The sequence below is a fragment of the Plectropomus leopardus genome, chromosome 3, assembly GCF_026936395.1.
Source record: "Plectropomus leopardus strain MGB_pleo_1.0 chromosome 3, ASM2693639v1, whole genome shotgun sequence".
In the NCBI taxonomy this organism is placed as follows: domain Eukaryota; kingdom Metazoa; phylum Chordata; class Actinopteri; order Perciformes; family Serranidae; genus Plectropomus; species Plectropomus leopardus.
The window spans coordinates 4,918,851-4,927,500 of record NC_142178.1 but is presented as its reverse complement, the minus strand read 5'-3'; the positions used below and the strand labels follow the sequence as shown (position 1 = coordinate 4,927,500).

General features: G+C 39.6%; 1 protein-coding gene across 11 annotated transcripts in view; it reads left to right on the top strand.

Annotated features, from left to right (window-relative positions):
• slit2 (slit homolog 2 (Drosophila)) overlaps nt 1-8,650 on the top strand; it is a 129,432-nt gene that overhangs the window by 16,322 nt on the left and 104,460 nt on the right. The window lies entirely within an intron of this gene.

Here is an 8,650-nt window from a genome sequence, read left to right as displayed (position 1 = left end):
GACAGATCAAGGAAGATGTAAGCAGGGAAACATGGAAACAGGTTTCTCTTCTGAAGTTACGTTTTGTGTTTCACTGGGCAAAAAACAGCTTCAGTTACAGAACATAAATGTTCCAGTTTGCATTCAAATGCTGTTTGTTGTTGTTGGGCACCTCTTTGGGGTGTCTGCGCTGTAAACCAAGCTGTGGATTTCCAGCACTGCAGGGCTGGGCTGCGACGCTGCTGAAACTGTGGGAACTAACTTCCCGTCATGGTCGTTTGTGGTCTCAGGGAATAATTATGGTCGCATATATTTATATGTGTGGCTGAATATATTTATCTAAAACAATATTGAAATGCTCAGATGATTCAGAGAGTGTGTGAAAGTTGTTTATGTTCTGCGGCCGCTACGGTGGTTGGCTGGGCTTGACCCGTCGTGTCTAAGGGTGTGTGTCTGCATGTGCGTCTGTGTTTCTGCGAGTGTCTGCGTGTGTGTGAGTGAGTTTCTCAAGGCTGAGAGTTGGCATATTGCTCAGCGTGTGGGCCGAGGTAAAAATACAACTCGGATATGCTGCTCTCTGCTCAGCTGTCGCAGACAAGCGGCCTCTTGCTCTCTCACTGTGTGTGTGTGTGTGTTAATGCTCATGTGTGTTCGTGTTGATTGCGTGTGCATATGTGTGGAAGCCCCTGCTCTCCAGGTGTATGTGTGTAGCAGAAGGTCCCTTGTTGTTTGCACATGTTCACCAAACCACACACTTCATCCAGCATAACAGCATTCATATTGTGTTAAAAGATTTTTTAGAAAGTACAATATAAAATCCAGTCGACAGAGAAAGAAAGAAACCCTGAAAATCAGCAGAAAGTGACTGACTAACTGACAACGAAAAACAAAATTGCCAAGCTGGCGCCGTAGCAGCCACAAAGCAGATTTGTCAGACGTATGGAAGTCATTCAGAATGAGCGACAACCACCAAGGCTTAGCCAATAGTATTTAGGGCTGTTTGGTCAATATTAAATCTCATGTCTACTCCTACACCCCCTACAGTGTATTTTTATTTCGAGAAAACACAACAAGAAATCCTTGAGAGCCTCTGAAGTGGAATCTTGTTAAGTTTTATGTAGAGGTCAGAAGGTATGTGCGAACTGGACCGATGTCGGTTCTTGCGACAGTACTGCTATAAATGAACACTTGCTCAACCTGCTATTATGAAAATTATGTTTTTGGGGCTTGGAAAATCTGTGTGTATGTGTGTATGTGTATGTGAGCGTACTTGCTGGATGTGTTTAACCTTTGCTCAGCACTGTGGTTTTAGGCTTTGGGGGCTAAATTCAACTGAGGTCAGGTGTGAGATGTGTCATGCATTTTAGAGGAAAGATTATTTCTGCCTGAATTATGTTTACTTGCAAGATTTGTTTTCAAACTTCTGAGTGTGAAATGCTTGGACTTCAGGTTCAGGACTCTGACACCAGAGACCTGGGTTTGCATCCAGTGAGACAATCTGTTCGTCTAGACAAGTAAAACATTTTTAGATCATGAATCAACTACTAAATTTTCTTGGTTACTGAAAAAGAAAAAAAAAAAAATCTAATCTCACACTAAAGTCAGTATTATTTTTGCAATATTAACCAAAATCACTATCTCGAATTTGTATATAAAGAATATAATTGTGAGCAAGGAGGCTCTGATCACTTGACTTATGCTGTTGGGAGCAAAAGAAACAGTCAGTTTATGTAGTTTAAGTAGGAACATAGTCCATGTGTTGAGGCAGTCTGGGTAGTGGATGGACAGGTGAACAAACACAGGACTTTGACCCAGCAGACTATTGTTTGTGTCCCATGTAAAACCAAAAGTCTGGCTTATTTTAAGTACGTATATATTTTATTTTTTATTTTTTTTTTTTAACCACTTAAAAGAGTTTTTAATGGCAAAGATGCTTTTTCACTACCCTTGTTCCTGTGGTCCCCAGAATATTCTGCTGAATACTGCGCCCCACACCTAACTTAACCTAGCTGGAAGGGGTGCTAATTAGTAAGATATACAAAACACTTTATGAGGATACATTGCATAGATAACGACAAAAAGCTTAAGTATAACACAAGAAAGAACAGACCTGTATCCCAAAACACTCCTTTTTTCATTTCACAGTTTTTTCACAGTCGATAAAAAAAGTAAATACAAACAGAATTTTAAGTCAAATTAGACTTGTAAAATGGGACACCCTGATAAGCTAGTCAAAGCTTGTAAATAGGGGCCCAGACTCCTTATTTACTTTACAGTTCAGTATATTACCTGTATTTAAGGGTCCAAACAAAAGCACCCCCCAAGGAGGATATGGCAAATCTGATACATTACCAACACCTGGTCCCCCTGGCGAAAATGATTTCAAGCAGACATCGTTGTCTTTAAGAGGCTGTGGTGCGTTTTTCAAGCTAGCGCAAAAATATTGGTATGCTGTGAAACTAGACAACCTGAGGCATCATGGGTACTGACCATGTTGGAATAGCTATTAGGGAACAAGACTAAATAACACTCTAAAGTTAGGCTGAATTCTGGTGAGGGAACAACTGACATAGCGATTTTCAAAGGGGTCCCTTGAACCTTCAACTCAAGGTATCTGATTGAAAATGGGTTCTATGGGTGCCCACAAGTCTCCCCCAAAACTTGAGAGGGCTTTTTCCAAGTAAATGTTTTGCTCCTTCCAATCAACGCAGTCCTTCAAAATAAAGCAGCATATGTGTCTTTTATCTGAAAGGACCACCAGTCTATTTTAGCAACAATGTATCACCTAACATATGCAGCAACAGAACACATTAAAACAGGATTGTTTTGGAGTTCAAAATGTTAACTGTTCTGGTATTAGTCTATGCACATCAGGTTATAGTAATATTAACTGTAAAATAAGAAACCAAAGTATATCAGCATGTGATTTCTTACCTCTCATAGTGACATAATAACAAACTAGCCTTGCTGAAATTCAGTTTTAGTGTGTCAACCAAAGATTTTCAGTGGCCCCATCTAGTCACCCCATGACAATTTTTTGGGGAACCACTGGTCTAAATAAGTGTGAATTTAAGCACTATATAGTGTCCTCAAAATCAGATAATGAAAGTATTGTCCATGACCTCCCACAATGCCATGAGTCACATTTATACATGCAAAAATGAATGCTGTATGACTACACCTGTCAGACATGATGACTCACAAGTGTCTGAAATCTTGATTGACTGCACGCTACAGAGTTAATTATTTATTTAGTGTCTATTGAATAGAAGAGTGAATGAGTGAACAAGGGAGTGATTTCAGACAAGGCTCATTTCCACTGTGATCTCTGATGTACAGATAACAAAGATGCAACAGTCCAGGTGACAAACCATCACGATAAATACCTGCACTCTGTTTGCCAATTTATTAGGTACACCTAGCGTCAACTGATGCAATCAAATGCAATAGTCCTGCAATGAATCCTCCCTTCTTGAAGGTTATATTCTTCAGTTCTTGTTCCGTTTCTTCCTTGTTGCCATAGGTGACCGTGAATATTAAAACTGTGTCAAATTAAAAGCGTGATTAAGATAAACATAAAGAAACAAAACAATTATATACAACTAAATAAACAAGTAGAATTAGATTATTTTAAAGGTTGCAAAGATTATACGAGTGATCAGTACAATCAGTGATTCTTTCAATTCTTGTTACTCTCATTGTGAAGCTCCTTTTTTGCTAAAATTGTTCAGTGTGTTTCCGTCGCTATGCAGATGACACAATGCTGAAGCTCTGAAGTGAACAAATATATTTGTGTGACATTTCCTCTCCTCTCTTCTCCCTCTTGCCTGCCAGCTTTCCGTCTCTCTCTCTCTCTCTCTCCTCTCTTTGCTGGACAGAAATCAGTAGTGAGATGAAAGAGGGAGAGATGAAAGAGGGGTTGATGAAGGGATGGGGTGATGGGAGGATAAGAGAATGGGTCACTGCCTCCACAGCTGAAAAGTCTGGTTATGCTTGAGTATGAGGCCAGATTGATGGGACAGTATGTGTGTGTCCGTGTGTCTGTGTGTGTGTATTTATGTGTGTGTGCTCTTTTTCTGCTTGTCCTCTGCTAGCAAAGGTCCCTCTGCAACAGTTTTCCAGGTTGGTTTATACTGTTCATGCATTGGTGTTTTGTGTGTTTTTTGCTTAAAGCTAGGGGTCGACAGATTACTGGCCTGGCCGATTATTGGGGCAGATATTTGGCATTTTGCCAATTATCTCTATTGAAATTTGATTTTAATGATTGCAGAAAAAAATAATTCATTAAAAAATTTAAAGAAAGTCTTACCATTGGAGGAACTTCATTCATTCATTCATTTTTATTTTAATTTTTAACTTGACCTGCTACTGGGAACGTGCTGTATATAATGTTGAATTTTTAGTTTTGATTAAACATTTGCTAAAAGCATTTAAACAAAGTTTTGTGTTGGAGTTTTTCAATATTATTATTCCAAATTCTAAATCCTGACAGAAAGATTTTCAATTTTATTTTAAATGTGTATCGGTTCCAAATATTGAAATATCGGTCTCATATCCTACAAATAATCTGTATAAGTATCGGCCCTGAAAAAACAATACCGGTCGACCCCTACTTGAAACTTTGGCTTTTCTGTGTTAATTTTCCTGAGCACTGACAAATTGAGAGATGTAGAGCCACAGAAGAAAAGAAATTGAGAACAAAAAGTAAAAGAAAGTTAATCGTACCTCAGTCCTTCATCATCTGTCCACTGAGAAGGAGAGTCAACATGGAGGAGTTGATTGACAGGAGGGAAATGAGTGAACTTGGGGTCTCACACGCATTAAACCTGAGTTTAAGTGGTCTGGGGGTTTGAATTAATGACTTGATGAGGCTATGTTTTTGGGTGTGTGTTTATGTGTGTGTAATAGTCCCTAATCCTCTGCTAAACGGTGCCCTGATGAGGCTTTACCAGGCAGCATTGTTGCTTAGCAGCCTCGAAGGTTGTGGCTTTGTCTTCTGTGAGAGCTTAACCCCGCAGCACACATAAATGTACACTCTCCCCAACACACACACACACACACACACACACACACACACACACATACATACCACCTCGGCTGAGACGACAGGCTAAGCACAATGGTCACAAGAGCGCAGGCGTCTTTTCAGAGATGGGCTTTCCCAGCGTGTCGACAGTTAAGCGACGCAGAGGGAGGAGGACAAGGAGAAAGGAAGAGGAAGAGAGAGGTCAGAGGGAGAGAGGATGAAATTTTCTCTGACTAAATAATGATTTTTAATTAAGACAGAGCGCGCTGGCCGTTTTAGTTGCCACAGAGACGATGACCTCTGGGTCCAACAAAGGTCAAAGGTGAAGAATGTTCCAGTCAGGAGATCTAAGCAGGAGGTGATTTATTGGAGTGAAGAGGGGAAAATCTCCTCCCTCTCATTAAAAGAAATCATGACAAATTAAACTCGTAACAGCTGTGTATCCTCCAAAGGTACCGGCAGGGAGATTTGTTATTCTAAGATCAAATCATTGTAGAATAACTTCGTTATGAAGCCAGCGCTGCCTTGACCAGAATAATCATAGAACACTTAACAAATAACTGGTGTTAAAATACACAATAAATAAAAGACTTCATATCACATCCGTACAGTGGTTAACTGAGCAGCCATCAGAGTACTTTTATTGTATAGCATAACTGAGAGTAGCATTTCAGTAACAGGCCTCTCTGTATGCACTTCCCTCATACGTGGATCCAGTATAGTGTCACCTACATCAATTTAACCCTTTTAAACCTTGGTAATTTAGCTTGAAAAAGGCAATGAGAAAAAAAATTCTGAAAAAATTACCCCAAAATTAGCATGAAATTAGGCAACCCACCCCCAAACCAAAAAAAAACAAAACAAAAAATAATCAGGAAATTAAATACATTTTAATAAAAGAAGGAAATTATCTGAAAAAAGCATAAAAATAACAACAATTTTGTAAAATAAATTCAGATATGTTGTCATGATAATTCTAAAAGTTCTCCAGACCTTTTTCTTCTATTTTAAAAATAATTTTCTAAATCTACTTATTTCCTCCAATTTGCTAGACATTTCTTGTCAAGTTTCTCATTGCCTCTTTATTTGCTTTGGGTCCAAAGGTTTAAATATTTGTAAAAGGCTTCTAAATGCAGCACAATAAAAGTGATGGAAGGAAGTTCAGTGTTGAGTGTGGGCTCTTGAAATCTATGGGACATATTTATTAGTAGTGAAATGAGAGGGGCCCCCTTTAAACTGTGACACTGCAAACAATATCCTGGATAAAGCTTGCCCTCCGTCGCTCCCTTCAGTGCATTCAACACCAGATGAAGAATGAAGGACCAGAGAGATCAGAGATGTTACATTGTAGCAAACTCTTCAAACATTTCAAGCATCAGCGATGTAACTTTGGGAATGAACACCTTTTTCCCCAGAAATAGCCTGGACCCAAATAGCTAGCTGTTAGCAAATGATGCATATACTCTAGCATTGCCAGGGGACGCAACTATGTCATTGCAAGTGTAGTGTTCAGGACCCAAAGAGGAGTAGTGTTGAGTGTGAAGTTGTTTGGATGAGCGGTTCTCGAGAATGCTGCCAGCAGCAATACCAGACTGTGTGTTCTGAACAGGGCACTGCACTAGTAAACATAATTTAGAGGAACCAGAGTTGGTCAGTGACATGTCACACATATTCAGGCATGAAATACTTTATTTCAGTCTATGCGGTCATTTAGTATCGTGGCAGTTAAATTCTTGAACAGCTGGAGTGGTAAAGGGTGTTATAATGATGGATGACTTTACTCGGTATCTCCTCACAGAATGTGCATTCACGTGCATTATAATTTCAAATCATAATTCAAGTATAACATAAAAAACATATGCCACTGGCTAATATTTGGTGTGGTTGTCATTTTTATTGCTTTGCCTTTTATCCTTTTCAGTCAGTTAGATTAGTGAAAGTGTATGAAGTTCATGCTCTCTCATCTATAACAATTACATTGTTGTCTTTGAAGCTAATCTCGATCACTCACATCAAGGCCAAACTGACCCTTTCATGATATTCATGGAAGGGAAACTGAACTCCTGGTTTTGCTTATTCCAGTCGATGTTAAAAGGGATTATTTGGGTTGCTTTTAAACAGATCAGTATCTGCTGGTAGCAAGGTTAGTCCCCATGTTTTGGATGAGAAGATATTTGGCCACTGACTTTGTGTACATAGGATATGCAAATATCTGCCGTTATGTCTGTCCAAGGAAATGAAGTTAAGCTTTGCAGCCTGAGGCGTCTGTGGATGGGCCTCTCTCTCTCTCTCTTTTTCTCTCTCTGTCTAACAAACAGACGCACACTGGCACAGACACACGGCTTTACCATTCAGCAATATTTCCTGCCCCCTCCTGTTTCTCTGAATGCACTTTAACAGATATAATAAAAACTCTCTCTCCCACACACACACATACACACACTCATGCAAGAAGCAAGCTCCTTTCAGATCTTTTCAGCACATACAAAGACATATTGTCCAAGAAATGTTTTCATTAGGACTCTTGGATCACACACATCATGCCTAGCCAAACAGGAAAAATGCGAGTGGAGTTTTTATTTTTCTTTCTTGTGGTTGAGTTTGTGTGTTTTCCGATATTTCCATGTCATCTGTGTACACATTATGAATCACCTTGAGCGCAAAGCAACACTTACAACAGCGTGCCGAGGTGTTGAGTGTCAGTGACTCACTCGCTTTGCCATCATACGAATCACATGACTGCCTATCTGAATTGCTCAAGGCCACTCATTCCTAAGAAGTGATTTGGCCATTCAGATCCCAACACAATGCTGTAATTCATCCTTTAAGCGTTTCGGAGAAGGCTTGCCAAAGCCGAACTGGCATTATTCAGAGGACACCAGGACAAAAGATTATGTTATACAGACAGAATGTAAAGATATGGAACACCCTACTTGACTTTTACCACAGCTAGAGCTAACTTGTTTCTGATTCGAGCCCGCAAAGTGTGTGTGTGTGTGTGTGTGTGTGGTGTGTGCGTGCGTGCGTGCGTCTCTTGAGCCGCTTTTTGCATCTTTTTTTTTAAACTTTATTTATTTATTTTAACTGGAAATTGTAGCAGAGGAAGACGTCATATTGGATTCTACATTAAATACATGTAGTTGCCAGTTTATTAAGTAAACTTAGCCAAAAGCAATGCAGTCTACAGTACTGCACAACGTGGTCTCATCCCTGTGTGTCATATTTTGGGCAGAAGTCACAGGCATTGTTATGATGACATTGAGGGCTGCTCTTTTGTGCTGTATCTTGATGCAGAATGGGTCATTGACAGGTCACGTGAGTCATCTCTTGTGACTAAAAGGCGAGTCGGTGGTTAGATTTAAGCAACAAAACTACATGGTTAGGGGTCAGCAAAAAGTTGTGGTTGATAATGGTGGTGGGGGCACACATGAGACTCTGGGTTTGTAGCATCAAATAATCGATCAAATCAGTTCTGCTTTCTGGTGAATTTTTATGTAAAAATTCGTACCATCTTTTGTATTAATTTATGGGGTAAATTTCCTTAATTTTGGCTAAATAAAAGTCTTCTGCTGCTTCATGTTTCCTGCATGTCATAATTTTAAGTGGGACGTGTCCCCTGTGTCCCCCCTAAAGCCTACACCAAAT